This window comes from Belonocnema kinseyi, chromosome 9 (assembly GCF_010883055.1).
Source record: "Belonocnema kinseyi isolate 2016_QV_RU_SX_M_011 chromosome 9, B_treatae_v1, whole genome shotgun sequence".
Taxonomy (NCBI): domain Eukaryota; kingdom Metazoa; phylum Arthropoda; class Insecta; order Hymenoptera; family Cynipidae; genus Belonocnema; species Belonocnema kinseyi.
The window spans coordinates 50454012-50473919 of NC_046665.1; positions in this window are offsets into that span (position 1 = coordinate 50454012).

A 19908-nucleotide genomic window follows, 5' to 3' on the forward strand; every position below is an offset into this window, starting at 1 on the left:
TATGAAACTTGAAATGTTTGGTGTTGGATATTGTTGACAGATGACAATACGCCAATTAACACAAATGGTAAGTTCCGACAGTGCCTACAAGTGTGCCTACTGACCGCTAGATGGCAATACCGGTTTCATATGTATACACCTGGTATGGTTACGGCCTTTCTCAAAAGAAAACTTTTTTCTGGCTCTCTAATATTACGCAACAGAAACAGGGCTCTTAATCCAAATTTGGACTTATTAGGGCGAATAAAATATCGTTGGAGTCGCAAAAAATAGTAGATATTAAATGTAATATTTCTAAAATACTAATTGCAAAATTGGTAGAACGTAGGTATCGTATTTTATTTATCATCACTTGAAAAGGAGAGGGTCAATTTATTTCCCTATTATCCAGAAAAAAGTAGGAAAAGCACACCATTAGTCGAATAGGTATTGTATTGTGGCAGCAAGCGCAGTTCATGAAGCGAAGGACAAGGGCCGTCTGGCTGGTAGGAAAAATACTGACCGCTGGCGCAACTCGTGTGCACCGCCACCAGCCCTCTAACCTTTTGACAAAAAGGATCGGGACAGCAAGTAGAGGTAGGTCATGCCACCAGCACTTCTCACTTGTGACTCAAAACTGAAATAGGATCATTCTAAGAGAGAACGATGTCTCCCTATCCATTAAAACTGGACGCTTAATACTCAAAAATGATAGTTCTAGGAGGTAACACTGCTTCCCCATTTGTGATAACTTCACGCTAAGTTAAATGTTGATTTTAGGCCCCAATCTAAATTTGTCATATTTGGAAAGTATCTATACTTCAACTAGTACAAGATAACAAAGATATGGCGACCAAGATTAAAGAAACACAAATGCATAATAAGTGCATTTGTAACTTTGGTTGCAAACGGATCAAAAAGAAGACAGCAAGCTCCTCCCGTTTTTGTCCACTAAGTGAATTTTTCCGATTGGGCTATGAAGCTCGAAACTGTTTGACAAATCAACTCTTTCAACTAAGCTTCATTTCTAATCCTTTTGACATAATTTCAGGCATTTCGAATACATACAGCAGTCGAGGATTACGAAACAAAACAAAAACTTGCACAACTACCTGTACATGTAAAAATGGGTTCAACAGAGTAGATAAATAAATGATAGATTTTCAGGTATGACTCATTATATGTTTTATCGATAACCAGAACTTCACAATAATTCCATTTAAAAGTGATTATTTTCCATATTGTCTACATTATTAATTAACCATCACGTCTAAAATTTGGTAAAACTGTCAACTTTATGTTGATTCTTGGTGGCCTCTTTTCGGAGGGATAGGGTGGATCGTCGCACGATCTGCCTTTAATTATTCCACTGATTTTTAATTATAAATGCCCTTCTATTTATTTGATTATTATTTGAGAACGATATAAATGACCTGATCCAGGACCCTTTTTGTTTACCTACTTCGATCCTCTACGATAAGTGCGGTAGCATACAGGTAAACAGGGAAATCTATTCGAACTATCTGTACAAAATAATTGTCACTCAGGTTACACGGAATTTATTGGAATAAAGAGAATTTGTAAAAAGTAGTGTTCTTTAGTATTTACTTCCACTTCCACTTCCACTTACACTGGATGAAAAGCTGGTCTTGAAACAAATGTATTATCCTCTTGTCTGTTTTGGTTTGAAAAACGTGAAAATATTTGTTACCTAAAAAAAATTATTTAGTTGTGAGATTAGAAGTTTGTCGCAATAGTATGTTGGATTACAAGAAATGAAACATAGCGATTGCAACGAGTGTGAAGTTTGCTGCTCGATCGTTGTGTTACATTCCTAGTAATGCATATTATTTTTCATAGATGTAAACACAGTGTTTCAGCCCGCTCCACACGTACCGAAACTCGAAGGCAAAATGTTTCCACCCTAGGGATGCAAACACCGTGTTTCAACCCGCTCTACAGGTATCGAAACTCGAAGTTTCAATCGATGCGCTAAGAAAAGAAACATTTTTGCTGCAAACAGATTCTTTTGGAGACAAATGAAAGTCCTCTTAACAGTAAATTTAAAAGGAAATTCAACTTGTGTGAAAAAGCATCTTTTTGACACAAGAGGACATTTCTCTGAGTGAAGTGCAGTGCATAAAATCTAAGTATAAATAAAATCCTAAAAACACTTAAAATCCGTAAAAATCCCTTGAAATATTTCCATTCCGCTTAATATCCTATGACTCCCTTAAATATGGTAAGATCCCTTAAAATCACTGAACCCATGGAAATCATTAGAAATATCTAGAAGTTCTTTTAAATAATTATTTTATTTATTCCCAAAAGTTCTTTAAAAATCCGTTGGAATACCTGGAAATCTTTTAAATATCATTAGTTCAATGAAGACTTCTTTAAAATACTTTAGAATTTTCGCAAATCCTAAGAAAAAAATTTTTTTAAACATTACAAACTTTTCAATCGCGTCAAAGTTCTTGGAAGTAAAAAAAATCAGTAATCGGAAAAAGATCAACATTAGGAATTAATTATTTGCGCTGGTCGACAAAATAACATCGATGCCCTAAATTATTAAATACCCTTGGCCCTCAAAGATTTTTAAGCATTTGCATTTCAATTAAGTTTTTTGATTATACGAGAAATGTTTATCCAACGCCTTTATTTTTGGTTTTATTAGCTTTTTACGTCATTCTTAATTATCAAACAGTTGAAATATTTAGAGGATTTTTGAAGGGGGCTTTCGCTCTGTGCTTGAATTGATCCACCCCACGAAAGACATCCGTCATCTGCATTCCCTTTTATATATTTGTTCGCTAGAAGACATGGTCGCTTTGTGTCGAGGTTTGAAATAAAATATTTGTGGAGTACAGATAATAAAAAAAGATTCCTGAAGGTTTATATTATTAATTTATAAATCTGTTTGAATTGATTTTGAAGTTATAGATAAAAATTTTTGTTAGAAAATATGCACTTGTACTGTTTGGTATACATTAATTTTCTTAGTTGAAGATTCGTAATTTTAGTTGAAAAATCGTTCTTAAACAAAAATTTATCTTTGTTGTTTAAAAATTCAACTATTCGATAAAAAAATTCGATTTCTGAACTGAAAAAGTAACTGTTCCATTTATTGTTGAAAATTCTACTTTCTTGATTGAATATCCTGCTATTTATTTTCAATTAAGAGTCCATCTTTTTTGGTTCCAAATTGTATGATTTTGTTGAAAATTCAACTGTTTTTCAAAAAAATCGTCTTTTCGCTTAAACCTTAAATATTTTGGATTAAATTTTCTGCAATTCAAAAAATAAATTTTTCACTAAATAGTTAAATTTTCAACAAAAAATATATATATATTTACAGCAGAAGGCTCAATTAAAAAAATTTCATCAAAGTAGTAAAAATTTCAATTAAGGAAATGAATTTTCGTTAAAAAAGATGAACAAAAAATTTTTCTAATTCAATTCAAAATTCATCAATTTAGTTTAAAATGAAAATGTTTAGTAAAAAATTAACATTTTTTGCTAATTTTTTTTTGTTAGTAAAAAATTATTAATTCTTTTGGTTGAAAATTGTACTGTTTGGTATACATTAATTTTCTTAGTTGAAGATTCAAAATTTTAGTTGAAAATTCGTTTTTAACTAAAAATGTATCCTTTTAGTTAAAAATTCAACTATTTCGTCAAAAATTCTATTTTTGAACAGAAAAAGTAACTATTCTATTGTTTGTTGAAAATTCTATTTTCTTGATTGAAAAGCCTACAATTATACTTTCAGTTGAGAGTGCATCTTTTTTCAGTTCCAAATTTTATGCTTTTGTTCCATTTTCAACAAAAAATATAATATTTGAAGCAAAAGGATTATTTAAAAAAATTGCATAAAAGTAGTGAAAATTTCAATTTAAGAAATAAAGTTTCGTCCAAAAAGATGAATTCAAAATTATTTAAATTCCTCAGTTTAGTTAAAAATTAAACTTTTTAGTAAAAAATTAATGTAATTTGATAAAAAAAAGCTTTCAATACAAAGATATTTTTTTGGTTGAAAATTGTACTGATTGGTATAAGTTATTTCCCTTAGTTGAATCATTATTTTAGTTGAAAATTTGTTTTTGACTGAAAACTTATCTTTGTAGATTAAAAATAAAACATGTTTTTTGCACATTTTCGAAAAGTTATAAATTATAAAAAATATTATAGTATGTATGTATTTAATCTCTCCCTTTTACGGGTTTGAGGGCCTCCGCTCCCTGTACATATATTTACAATTCCATTCTTAGTCTAACTTAACTACTACTTATATTCTACTCTTTCGCATTACGCAGGATAAACAATAGTAACAGTAGTGATATTAATTCCTAAAATAATTTCATAGTAAATATTATTTCAATATTATTATAACATTTATTACGCTTATATTAAATATAAGAATAATTACAGTTATCGAATAATTTTAATTTATACGCAATAACGAAAAGATAAAAGTAGGCCATAAGAAATAATATCACCTTTGTTTTCTCAAAATCTGATGTTTACACAAATTTGGTGTTTATACCCGAAAGTGTGTTATCGTCGAAACTGAATTATCTTCCATCAAGAAAACATGGAACAAAAGGTTTCCGTTTTAACATTTTTGTTATAATGAATTAAATAAATAATCAAATATAAAATAATACATTACATTGAAAATATTTGCATGCAATAAATGTAATGTTTATTACTTATTCTTTTTGTTTTATAATATAACAGTTTTTGAATTGTTCGTATACGGGAATTGTATAATTCGAAAGTTTTCCGGGGTCTGCAATGTTATTTATGAAATTGTTGTACTTCGAATATTTTCTTTTTTTAGAGTTTTAATAATTTTATGGCACCAATAAATAATCCCTAAAAATAAAATTCTGGAGCTGCAAGCTTTTCGAAAAAGAAATTATTTGAAACAAAAAATTTCGGAAATTATGAAATTGCCGAAATATAAAAATTCCGAATTTGCGAATTCCCGAAGAATGAGATTCGCAAAAAAATGCGGATTTATAAAATATCCGACACTGACAAGTTCCTGACGGTAGAAAATTCTCGAATTTAAATTTGAAAAAAAAAATTATTTTTCAATTAATATTTTTTTTAATACAGAAATTCAATATTTTGATCAAGAAAATTTTGTTAATGCTCAATATATTTTTAATAATCATCTTTTAAATTGAAAGTAATAATAATTTTTTAGTTTCTCAATTCACGCTTTTTTTTATTTGCATAATATTTCCTTTTTAAAAATTGTTCTTGTGATAAAAATCTTGTTTTTGCATTACTCTTATGCGATGAGAAATATTATTTAAATTATTGTTAAAACCTCAGTTATTTCATAAAACATCAAATTTTTTGTTAAAAGATCAATTATGTTATTAAAAATTTTAATATTTTAGTAAAATTATCTTTAAATGGTCTTCAAAGTAATAAATATTATCAATGAGTCACATACCATATAAAATCAAATGACATTCGAAACATTTGAATACATTTGGTTACTATATAATGTGATATCAGTCTAAAGAAAAATCACTTATTTTCTCCGTTAAAAATTGAAAAATTATAGGTATTGTAAATCTTTAAAGTTAAATCATTCGAAAAATATCGAAAATTATGATTTTAAAGAAAATTTTCTACCAAAGTATGGTTTGCTAACAAATTATTATTGTTAGTACAAAATTATAGATTTTTGTCGTTGAAAATTGCACTGATTGGTATAAATTATTTTTTCTTAGTTTAAGAATCATCATTTCAGTTCAAAATTCGTTTTTATCTGAAAATTGATTTTTTTGGTTAGGTATAAAACTTTTTTTGTGTGCACATTTTCGAAAAGTTTTAATTGCGCAAAACATTATAGTAAATATTATTTTAGTATTATTATTATAATAGCAATTATGATCACATTAAATATTATAATAATTACAGTTATCGAATAATTTGAAGTGATACGAAATAAAAAGAAGAAGAAAGTAGACCATATGAAATAATGTCACCTTCGTTTTCTAAAAATATGATGTTGTTTACAAAAATGTAGTGTTCATGCACGAAAGTGTGTTATCGTCGAAACTGAATTATCTTCCATCAAGAGAATATGGAGCAAACGGTTTCCGTTTTAATATTTTTGTTATAATGGAACAAATAAATAATCAAATATAAAATAATAAATTATATAAAAAATATTTTAATTCAATAAATGTAATATTTATTATGCATTATTATTTGTTTCATAATATAACAGTTCTTTATTTTTTCCTCGAAAAAATTTCTCGAATTTAAATATTAAATTTTTTAAAATAAGTATTTGCATAAATTTTTTTATCATACAATTTGATAGCAGTCCAATGAAAAATCAATTATTCTCACCGTTCAAAAATGAATAATTTTAAGCATTGTGAATCTTGAAAGTTTAATCATTCGAAAAACTTGGAAAATTATGATTTCAAATTGGAAACTTTAAACACGAACGAGTTTAAAATTCAAGTATTCTCAACTCAGGATCTTGAAAGTAAATCATTAAAAATTAATCATTTTCCATTTTTACATCACGCTTTTTAAAATTTACTTATTTTAATATACCGACCAAAATTAATAAGTTGGAATGATTAAGCATATCCATACAAGGGAAACATGGAAAGAGTAGTCAGGGAAAAAACACGCGAAAATCGAGCAGAAACACTGGAGTTTTATTTTATTTATTATTTATTATTGCGAGTTCTCTTTTAAGGGGAAATTATTTCGTTTCTTTCAGGTTTATTTCAATAGAAGCTTATTTTAAAAGTGGTAATAAAGGTGAAAAACGAGATTTTTTTCAAGCCGTCGGAAATCTTATGAAATTGTGCCTAAAATAGTCCTTAATAGATATATTTTTGAGCTAACATAAGTTTGAGTGCGCCTAGGGCGCGCGACAGTTGAATCTCGCGCTTCGCGCTCAGATATTTATTCTTTGCATTTGGAATGCTTGACAAAAACTTTACCAAAAATATCTCTATTAGATGGTAGTATTTATATGCTTTTTCATATTCTGAATTGTCTACTTAATTAAGTATAGTAAAAGATTAAGTTGCTCAAAGCTCTGTTGGCTTTGACGTACACATTCTCATCGTGACACTCGCGCTGCGCGCTCGATTTCCGACAGACATTGTAAACAGGTTTTGTTGGATTTTTTTCTCGTAACTTTCGTCTTTTTCCACACATTGTTTTTTATTTTACTTTCTTCAATGTTATTTTTCACGAATAAAACAAAAAGTACGCGTCCTATCAAGAAGTGATTCTTAACGAAATTGTAGATCTTTTTTGAAATAACCATTTTTGTTTATTCATCTTTTTTTGTATCCTACATAGTTTGTCCACAAAATGGAATTTTTTATTTTTCATTATTTTTTGTACAATCAAAATTTGAATTTTCGATTTTTGAAGAATATTCAAAAATTGAGTACGATAATCTTGTAGGGATTTCAAAAAGAAATTTTTTTCTTTTCTTGAGTTTTTTTCATATCGTGCGTTTTTCGGCTTTAAATTTTGATTTTCAATTAATTAAAAAAATTTTGAAAACGTTATAACTCTGAGAATTTTCTTTTTATCAAAAAAAGTAATTCGGATAAATTGATTGTTCTTTTCAATACTATAAATATCCGTACATAGAATTTTCAAATTCGGAAAAAAGTGGTCTTAAAAATTTTCAAAATGCGCTCACTTTTTGAATTTTGATCAAAAATGGCTGGTTAACGAACTCGTCCTTTCTTTTAGGACCTAGAAAAAGTTTGCCAAAGATGGATTTGATTCGTTCATTTTTTCGAGAATTATCCTCTTTACGGACGGACAGACAGACAGACGCCATCGTGAAAACCTGATTTTCGGATTCAGGGGGTCTCGAAACGTGGAGATCCGTTGAAAAAGTGTGATGTCAAATTTCCGACAATTCTAATACTTACTCAATCATAAATGATGAGAATGTAAAAAAGCAAAATGTAGTAAAAATCTCAAATTTATACCAAGTCATATCTTTAAAGCTAATAAAATTTCAAAAATCTTCACGAGTTCTCCAGATATGACAAAAAATTTCCAAGAGTGTCTGCGTCAAATTTTAATCGTCAATTATAGCAGTTATGCTTGGAAATTTTTATTCATATCTTGGGGATCCATAAAGATTTTATAAGTTTTTTTGGCTCAAATTATAGATTACACCTTCATAGTGTGTAATACAAAGTTTAGTAGATAAATATAAATATAAAAATTTCAGGGTTTTGATATAATTTTCCTAGATTATGTTTATGAGTTGAAGTCAGGATTGAAAATTAGATAAATTCTTAATTTTTTCAAAAAACATTTTATTTGGTGTATTCTCTTGAAAATATCAAAAATATATTTTTTATGGAGAAAACCTGAAGCATGTAACAGCTCAAGGGGGTGGGGGTTCTAGAATTTTTGTTAGGATTTGTTACGGTAGGGGGTTCTTTACTCATGCATGTAATTTTTGCAAAGTTGTAAAAACTTTGTCCTGAAGATTATTTTTTTAGTTATAAATTTTATTATTTGGTCTAAAATTCACCAAAATTATCCTTTCGTATAAAATTCATATTTTTTGTTGATAAATCAACTGAAATCTTTTTTGGATTTGTCTTTTTGATTTTAAAATTCACCTGCTTTAGCAGAAATTAAATCTTTCTTGGATAAAAATGCAACTGTTTAATTGAACACTCAACAATTTTATTAAAAAGTCATACTTTTAGGTATGAAAATCCTGTTGTTTGTTGAACAATTCACCATCTCGTAGAAAGTTACTTTGCGTTTCAATTTAATGTTTTGGCGTGGGAAAGAGAAGTAAAATCTTTTCTGGATGAAAATTCAAGTTTAAAAAACATGTGTTCGTTTTTTATTAAAAATGTGTCTGGTTGAGTAAATACATCATATTTTTTTGATAAAAAAAATTTATTTGGTACAGAATTCAACTATTTTGTTAAAAATTCATCTTTTTTGGTTGAAAAAATTGTTCTTTTTAAATTGAAAAACTCACTTTTTTTGCAGAAACTTATTTTTGTTGTGAAATTAATTTTTTCACCTGAAAAGTCAGGTGGAATCTTTTTTGGATGAGAATTCAACTAATAAACTTTCTTTTAAATAAAATTGCAACTGGTTTGAGAAAAATATCTTTTTTTTTTTAATTGAAAATGCAACTATTGTGTAGAAAAATTAACTGTCTTAATAAAAAGTCAACCATCTTGGTTAAAAATTCGTCTTTTCGGTTAGAAAATTCAATTTTTTTTCTTTTTATTGAAAATTTATCTTTTTCATTTAAAAACCCATCTGTTTTTGTAGATATTCCATTTTCTTAAATGAAAATGCGACTTCTTGATTTAACAATTTAGAACACCTTTTATTTCTTTCCTGAGTGAAAAATATTCATTTGATGAAAATTCGTCCTTTTAAATTAAAAGTTCTATTTTTTTTGTATGAATATCATCTTTTTTCATTGAAATATAAACTATGACACATTTTTGTTGGGGATTTATCTTTTCCGGTTGAAAATTCAACTATGTTAAAAATATCATTATTTCTTTGAAAGTTCAAGTATTTTGTTAAAAAGACATTGTTTTTGTTTAAAATAAATTAATCAATTCCACAATTTTAAATTTTGTATCTAAAATACTGTTTTATTCCGTTTATAAAATATTCTATATTCTATAATAATATTCTATACGTATTAAAATATTGAAATGCTGATATTTGATTAATAATGATCAAGGAAAATGAAAAATTAGTCAAGGAAAAGTCAGCGCATTTTTGAAAATTAAGTTCTCGGACACCCTGCCTAATTCTACAGCAATATCTAGCAAAAAAATTTGGAAAATAAAAATTACGTACAGCCAGAGGAGAGGGGGCGGGGGGGGGGGCATTTTTACGCTTTGTTACAGGGTTAGGAGGGGTCTTAGAGATAGCCTATAATCCGTTACTTAATTTAAGTATGGCCTCTTAGGGGTAATTCTTTACGGAATTTCATAAGCTTTCCAACGGCGTTTTAAAAAATTTTCTCGCTTCTTTTTTTATCGAGTAAACACGTCTCAGAGTCAGCTGTGATTTTTAATAACAATTGAGCTGGACGTACCGACAATTTTCGAACGTAGTGTCTAAGCTTTCTTCACCCAATTTACTGTAAAAAGTAGCTTTTGATATCTCCAATCAGCAAAAGTAGAAGATAGTAAAAGAAATGGCGCTCGATACTTAAAAATCGAAATCGCTAATATTAATTTTAAATTTACCATTTTTAACCCCTTTTCAACTTCAAAATTAACCTTCATTTTTGCTCTCGATCCATCAAATTGATAACAACCCCCAACAAAATTACTCAATTCTCAATCACCTAAAAAATGACACCGCTCTATGCAACCGCTCTCTAAGCGATTAATTCAATTACCATAAAAACCGCGTAAACTTCTCATCCAAATAAATTTCTGCTTGTTCCAGAAGTTACTGTTTCCCCGGAAACTAGAAATCCGCATACAAGTGTTAAAAGTCTCAAAATCAACTTTTAACTTTCGCGCACCTCGCCTCATAGAACATCCACCTCACTTTTGGATGGTGGAGGGGTTAGGGTGGAGGGGTTTGTCTCTTTTCGGTAGGGTAGTGGTATTTGAGAGTGGGAGTGGCCAGGAAAGTGGAGAGGGATGAAAAGGGGCGATCTGGCCGCGAGGGGTGCAACGTGAGGGGTAGGAGAAGCCGCGAGAGCGTGAGAGGGTAGTGATTGTGCTACAGTCGCACCGCGACACCCTTACGAGTGAAACCGCGCGCGCCCTAGGTGCTCTTAGTCGTCCGAACAGTCCGTACAGTGCTATGCTTCTAAGGGAACGCCAACTGTCGTCTTGAAATCTTGAAACGATCTCAGAGAGAAACCACCCCTACTTACAAACCCTCTCGCCAGAAAGCGTTAATCGGGTAAGTGGCTGCAAAAGGTGCCGCGCAAATATCGCACTCGTTTTAATACCCCTTCGGACCCTCCCCCCACGGATTTTTACCCCACGCCTGATTGTTTTCATCTGCAACCCTCTTAGTGCAAAAAGAAAAGGAAAGGAAAACAAGGGAAGTGATATTCTTGTGGTTTCTTTTTCTCTCCCTTTTCTTGCGGATGTTTTATGGGTGGGGGTGGAGATGTCTCCCAACCCCTTTGGACCAGTGCCAGTGACTCTGGCTAATGGCGCAGAGGAACCTGTTGATGATCGTCACCGTCGCGAATGTAATTCTTTGTTCTTAAAATTGTAAGAAAGTGATAAGGAAGTGTGTTGATGAAATTGAAGGGTAAGAAGTAGCTGGAACTTGTTTGTGCTGAAAGTTGCTAACTACTCATAGTTTGGATTAAAGAGTTAAAGATTAAGATAATCCTCTAAGATTTTCTTTATCTAAGAAAAGCGTTCTTTTCTTAACTTTTATAGGATAATAAACTCAATTGGAAAGAAAAAAGTAAAGCCACTTAATTCTAAAAAACGTATACTAAAAGTCAGTTAAATAGTAGTGATATACTTTCTTGCGCTTAAAAATCACTTTTATATTCTAGATCTAAAAAAGGATTGAAATTGTAATAACTTGTGCTATACTTACCAGAAATTTCGAGTAAATTCACTCCATAGATTTTTGAACAAATAATAGTTTTTAATCTATATACGAACAAAATATAAGCGGTCTATCGATACCAGCAGTTTTTTTCTCTCTTTAATAAAACTTAACTTATGTAAAGAACTGTATTTTTATTTAAGACACCTTTTAAGACACGAATATTCCGTTTTCTTAAGTTTATGAAAATTATGCTCATATACTTTGAGAAATCATTGCCTTTTGCAGCAATTCAAATTATTCACGCAAAGAAATGGTTCGAACAGAACAAAAATTGAATTTTCAACGTTAAGAGATTTTTATTTTAAATAAAAAACAGTTTAACTCACTAAAAAGACCAGTTTTTAACAACATAGTTTTATTTGCAACAAAAACAGAATCATTTTCAATAAAAAAATTGCATTTTTAACGAGGAAGATTAATTTTGTAATAAAAAGGATTAATTTTTAACAAAAACAGTTACATGTTTAACCAAAAGATTACATTTCTAACAAGCAAAATGAATTTTCAATCATGTGTTAAACTGACTCAATTATTCATAAAATTTGAAAAAATCATTTAAAATTGAAGAATTCGCCCTGATATTTCCATATTTTGTTCGACACTGTTGACATTTTTTACTACGTTAAAAAAAATTAATTTACTTTAAAGTTCTCTCTTATTTCAAACTTTTAAAAATTTACATTTTGTTTAAATTTGTTAATCTTTTTAAATTTTAGATTATTTTTTTATCTTTCCAAAACTTCTAAATATCTCCTAAAACTATTTGAATTTTCTCTTAAGATTAATTATTGATCAAAAATATTATTTGAAATTTCACCTGGAATCTTTAAAAAACGTTACTCTTTGGTAACCTTTCAAATTTCTTAAAAAACTTACTTTTGTCGAAATCTTTTAAAATTTACATTTCATTTTTAACAAAATCGAAATCTTTTCAAATTTAAAATCAATTAAATTTTTTTAAGCTTACTAATATCTTTGAAACATGTAGGAATTTGATCTAAACTTGTTTGATCTTGCAGAATTGAAATTTTTTACTTTTATATCTTTTACATTCTAATTTCAAGTTTAAAAAAACCATTTTTAATGTTTGAAATCTTTTTAAATTGTCTCTAGAAATTACTTGTTAAAAAAAAATAATTAAAAAGTTTTCCAGGAATCTTAAGACTTTTTTGTTCTGATGAAACCTTTTATTCAAATTCTTCAAAAATCTGCATTTTGTTCAATAACTTTTAAAAATATTCCTAAGATTTAAATTATTTTAAATCTTTTCAAAACTACTAAATACCTTTTGAAATAATTTAATTTAAAAAACATTAAAATCCTGCAATACTATTAAATATTATTGCTCCACCAGCAATTTTGTTTGCCGTGGCAATGTGAATGAAAAGAAAAGCTAAAAAGAACTTCTAATTTAAAAAATTTTCAGAACAAATATATATTTTAATGTTTTTTCAAAATCATGAAAGTAATTTATTGAATAAACTCATTTCTTCAATATTTTTAAATTTTAAATTTGTCACTTAAAACTAACCATTTTCAAACGTGGTAGCCGCTAGACCAAAAAATGGCCGAGAAACCGGGAAGACTGTGAAATTACTTTTGGACCAGGAATTTCACTGATTTTTATAAGAAAAATCTATTAAATCATTTGAAATATCGTAAATTTATGTATTGAACTATATAGATGCAAATTCAATTAAATCAGATTTTTATTTTTTTAATGTTAAGTTCAATTGTTAACTTTTTGTACACAAATTTTTACTTAAAAAACTTTCCATTTTAGATCTCTATAGTCTCTTCAAACTTAAGAAGTTTACAGATTTCGACGTTAAAAATTGAATTTGTAAGGGTGCAATTGAAACTTTATAAACTATGCTTAATTTTCAAATAATTTCAAACTAAAAGATTCACTTTGAACGTTTTTATTCAATTTCAATAATCATATGTTCATATATTGTTTCAGTCTAAAATTATCCATTCTGAACGCATTAAAAACTAAAAGTTTTTTTATTAGAAAAGGATGTTTCTCAATATTTATCAACATTTACTTATTAAAAATAAGCAATTATAAGTAAAATATTAAAAAAGAGCACTTTAAAACTAAATTGTTTCATATCAAAAGCCTTATGTCGTTAAATTTTTATAGTGCAAAATGTAAAATTTCAGGTCTAGAATTTTAATAGTTTTATTTTATTGAATTTTTCATTTGCGCTTGAAATATGTAAATTTTGATGTATCAATAACAACAGAACTATTATTGATTTAGAACGACTTGAAATTAAAATAACTTAATTTCTAATTTAAGTAGTTTTTCAAACGATCAATTTAAAAATGTTTAATTTTTAATATTTTTCATTTAAAACTGCTTCAAAATTATATAATTTTTAACATTGATATTTTTTTACCAGAAATTGAAGAATGTTGACTTCTGCATTTTTTATTTAATATCAAGTGTTTAAAATTAACACTTTGTAAGCATATATTTTAAAGGTGTAAAATTTAAAAGATTATAATTAAAAATTCGGAAACACAATAAAGTCGTAAATTTACCAGAAAATGTTTTTTTCTCAAATATCGTGTTTACAAAAAACGAACAGATCAAAAAATGCATAAACAAGGCATAAAAAACAGAACAAGAAATTTTTCTCTGTTTTTGACTTGTTAGTAACTTTCGAAGATTTTAAAGCTTCTGATTGGCTAGTAAGAAATTGACGACGTTTAACTCGTGAACACCTTTTTCCATTCAACCGTCTAATCTAATAATAATAATAATTTTACACGATAAATAAACATTCTTATTTTAATTCATGACCACAAAATTACAGATTTCCCGGATCGGCTCACTAATTCCCGAAATTTTCCCGCATTTTCCAAGTAGCTTGAAATTCCCGGATTTTCCGGTTCGATAGATACTCTGTTAACGAACATAAATTCAATGAACTTTATGTACTGTTTGCGATTCGTTTTTTGGGAGAAATAAAGCTTTGAGAGCAAAGTGGCGAACCGGCTGTAAAGCCTTCCCGAGTGGTCTTCTTCTCACGGGAAAAAAACGTCCCACGCGCATCTTTGAGGTGCTGCCGGGTGCTGTGATGTCCAGAATACGTAGGAAAACATGAAAAAAATTGACAGCTTTGTTTGGGTAATGTTGAAACAAGGGTAGTTATGTCACTTTATGAGATGGCTCTCTTGTTTATATTGCTTTCAGTAAAGATATTTTTTTGTTAGTTTTATGTAAGATATGAAAGGGGCCATTCGAAAACTTCATCACACATGGAAAACATGAATTTGAATTACAATTCTTTGAAATGCTTAAAAAATGAAAATTAGCTATTTAATTTTAAAGATAAAGTATCAAAGTACATACTTCACAATCTTTCTCCTATTACCCAATTTACCCCTTTCCAAAAGAATTCTTCTGTTACCATTGATTTGAAGAAACCTCTTCTTTTTCTCGTTTTTTTTCACTTGGATGCGAATTGAATTAATAGAACCCAATAACAAAATTCAACTATTATTCTCTCAAAGTTAATAAATTAATTTTAAATGGAAAATATGTAATAATATCATATTTTTCGTTTAAAATCCACCTCTTTTAGTTAAAACTTCTCCTATTCGATTGAAGATTGAACTATTTTCATAAAAATTCGTTTTTTCTTTAGTGGTTAAAAATTTAGTTTATAACTGAAAATTTAATTATTTTAGTTTTGGTTCAAAATTGATAGTTTTTAGTTGAAAACTCAACTATTACAATCTTCATTAGGAATTCATCCTTTCAGTTAATAATTCTACCATTTGATTGAAAATGTATGTATTTTATTGTCAATTTGTATTTAATGAAAGGAAATTAATCATCTTGATTCCAGATTTAATTACTTTATTAAAAGTAGAACTACTTTTTAAAAGTTAATTTTATTATTTGAAGATCCATCTCTTAGGTTTGAAATTGAACTAATTTATGGAAAATTCGTCTTTTATTGAAAATTCTAAATTAATTTTTCAACTGGAACTTTACGTATTTCGTTCTTGGTTAAAAATTGATCGTTTTGAGGAAACATTAATGTATTTTTTTAGAAATTCCTCTTTCTTGGTAAATTAAAAAAAAAAATTTGGTTATAAATGCAAGTTGTTTGTTAAAAATTAATCTTCTTTGGTTGAAGCATTTATTTTGTTGAAAATGTCGTCTTTTTCGTTCATATCAACTGTTTTTTATTCAAAATTGATATATTTTCGTGTATAGAATAAAAACTATTATATTTTTAAATAAGAATTATTCTTCTCACTGTTTAAATATTAGCTATTATACATTCCTTTGAGAATTAATATTTTTTTTAATTCAATTACTTGGTTGAAAGTTAAAATTATTTGTTAAAAACTCTTTTTTCCGTAGATTTGTCATATGAGTTAAAAAATCGCGTCTCGTTGAAAATTTTAATATTTTTAGTTTGACAATTTAACTAAGTGGTTACAAAGTCAACTATTTTCTTAAAAGTTTCTGATATAAATAAAATTAGAAAAGACGAGTTTTCAACAAAATATTATAATCGGAACTAAAGAAGATTAATTTTCAATTAAATAGTTGCATTCTTATCCATAAAAATGTATTTTACACTATAACAGACTACTTTTTGAACAAAAAAAAACAAAAAAAAATTCTAACTTTCAAGCTAAAATGAAGAATTTACAACAAAATAGTTGAAGTTTTAACCAAGAAGAAGAACTTTTTAAACAAATTGTTGAATTTTCAACTTAATAATCAAATTTTGAACTAAAGTATAATCGCCAGGAGGAAGTAAATAAAAGAAATAAAAGTACAAGGAAAATAAATTACTAACAAACAAAAATATTTCAGGGTGAGCGGAAAACATTATTTTTGAAATATCTGACTTTTCCCTGGTTTCCAAATTTCTTCTGATTACTGTTTTTACAGTCCTATTTCAAAATTGCAGGGAATTTTCAGGCTTTCCAAGACTACTTATAAAAATTTTCCACGGTAGGTTAAAAAAAAGATTCGATTCAAAATTTAAATTCAAATCTATTTCAAAGCATTATACTACTTGTAATATGATTAAATACTTTAATCTATAAATACTTTCAACAACAAAATTTTAACTGTGATTTATTATGTTTTAGTATATTTTGGTAATATTCTAGGGAGCAAATTAAACAAATTTCTTCGCAATTTAACCAAAAACTGTAAAGACATAGCTTTAAAATTTGCAGAAAAATTGTAATAAATGTAGGATATTTCTAGTCATGCCAATTTTATTTATTTGTTCATTTATTTTTGAATTCAATAATGATATAAGTTAGCTTAGTAACTATATTAATTGCAATAATAAATGCATTAAGACCATTTGAATAAAAAAAGGATTGCTTGTTGTTATTATATTATATTAAATATTTTTATTTAATTACAATTTTTCTTTTATATACTTTTTCAGTACCAATATATATACTTTAAGATATATTTCGTGGTTACAGGCCTCAAACACACTTTATATAAACTATATATAATTTTTCTACCTGGGCAAGTTTTTTAGCAACCCTAATGACCTACGGTCACCCTGCGAAAAGCATCAATTTACAAGTTAGTAGCTTAAAGCTTGGAATTTAGAAAGTAATTTTCGAAATGAATTTACAAGTTTAAAATTCCTCTCTTCTATTTAATTTAGGAATAAAGCCTTTTATATTAGATTTTTATAATGTCTTCCATTAAGATGAAAATTTAATCAAGAAGAGTTTAAATCTAGCGGAAAATTGCTCTCCAGCTACCGCACGTGACAATAAACACGTGACTATGTGGTTGTGAAAGTGCATTCTATTTAAAGAACCTAGTCATTTTCCTACAGTGGTTTCAAAGTGGAGCTTGCGGGGATTCAAGAGACCATTCAGGTTGTTCTATGAGGTTGGACAGGTTCATTTACGGAATCAGATGTACTCCCGAGGGAGTACTTAGCGTTAGATGGATTCCAGGGAATTTCTATGGGTGAACGTTCATGGTAAAGCTAACTAATATGGACGCAAGTACCTTACTCTCCACAGATGTCTCCAAGCATAAATTCCGCAACAAGAGACATAGATTTCAGGTATGAGCGATCATGGAATTTGAATAATTTCATGTATCTTCGATAATTGAACATCTCTCTGGACTGATCGATATTTCTACAAAGAGAAAAAAACTATCTACAGTTTTCAAAGTTTAGATTAACGAAATTTGTTTTGAAATTTAATTTTTCTTTCAATATCCAGCAAGAAAGAAAAACATTACCAGCTTATATAAAAAATGAATTAAATAATTGTTGAAGAGGGTAACAGGTCTTACTTTAAAGAATAAGCAGGAATGCTACACAGTCACTTACTGTAAATCACATTTTAGTCACTTTTTAAAGATAAACTTTCTATAGTGACTTTTTCAAATTAAAAATGCACGTTAGTTACTTTTCTTCCAATAACTTAACCAACGGTTTAAACACAAATATATTTAGTTTTACTTCTGAATTTTCTTGAAATCGTTTAAAATATCTTAAGAATTTTTTTAATATTTCAAGAGCTTTAAAATCTTTTAAGCAAGTTCAGAAGATTTAGAAGCATTTTGAATACTTCAGGGTATTTAAAAAAATTCCAATGCACTTCCAAAAGATTTTAAAACAATTCAAAGAATTTTCAAGGATTTCAATGCTATTAAGAGATTTAAAGAAATCTTCAGAGGGCTATTTTAAAATATTCTGAGAAATTCCTAATCAATTTAAATGACTTGAATGAATTTCGAACGATTTTAGAGCATTTTAAATAATTCGAAGGAATTTTTAAGAGTTTAAAAGATATTGAAGAATTTTTAATAGATCAATAATTTGAAGGTATTCCAAAGAGTTTTGAAGGTTTTGCCTTAATTTTAAAAATGCTGAGAAATTTTCAAGAGCTATAAAAAGTTCTAAGGCATTTAAAAAGATTTCAGAAATATTTAAAAATATTCCAAGGCAGCTTCAAGAGATTAAAAGATTTTCAAACATCTCAAGGCAATTCCAAAGATTAAAAGATTTTTAAACATCTCAAGGCATTTCCAAAGATTTCAAGATATTTCAAGAAAGTTTTTATTAATTTAAATAAATTGGAAAGGTTTTTAAGTATTTTAAAGATTTTAGGGCATTTTTTTATTTTTAACAAAATTTTAAACAGCCAATAAAAATTTCAAAGAATTTCAAAAGATTTAAAAAGATTTGTAATATTTTAGAGCACTTTAAAAAATTTCAAAAAATTAAAAATATATTTCAATAATTTCGAGATATTTCAAAGGATTTCTAAGATTGAAGTCTATTTTTATAACTTGCAAAAAAATGTCAAGAGCTTTAAAAGTTTCAAGGAATTTCTAAAGATTTGAATGATTTTAAGGGATTTAAAAAAATCATGGCGTTTTGAATAATTTGGTGGAATTTCGGCTGATATGGAATGATTTTATGGGACCTATCAGATTTTTTAATATCTTAACGATACAAGGAATTTAATGAGATTTGTAGGGTGTTAATGATTTTAAGGTATTTAATAGCTTTCGAAATATTTTAGTAAATTTCAAAAAGAATTTATTCACCATAATGTAGGGATTTTGTAGGGTTTATAAAATTTTCAAATATGTTGAAGTATTCCCAAAGATTCTAAATAATTTCAAAGATTGTAACATATTTTTAAATCATGCCAACAAAATTTCAGTTCTTTTTAATAATTTAAAGGTATTCCAAATGATTTTAAACGAAATGAAATATTTAAGGTTATTTTTAAAATTTTCAAGGAAATTTGAAGGGTTTTAAAATGTTTTAAAAGATTTTAAAACATTCCCGAGTAAAAATGCTTCGACTGGAGTTCGACTTGAATTGCCTCCAATCAAGACATGCGGAAGTCGAAAAGTTCGACTTGAGCATCTCTCAGTTTTGAGACGGATCCAGACTTCAATTTATGTCTTGCAGACAAGTTTTTATATCTTGAAGACATAAATTTATCTCTTTAGTCAAATTTTTATGACTCCAATACGAGAGGTTTATAACATCAAGTGTATACCTGTCCTAGCAAAAGGGATTATTCTGACTGCCATGAAAGCTATAAAGATAGGCTGGGCAAGACAGTACGCGTCCCGCATTCAATGTGTCATTGACTACATCACATCGGGCAGAAATTTTACCGCCAAGGTTCGAAAGTTCGCGCGCGAACTCCGGACCGACCCGTTATCACACACTTAACAAGTCAAAGCTGCTGACCATCAGGCAGCATATTGTTGAGAGAATACGGATACTATCTGACGCTAAGAGAAGTCTAGAG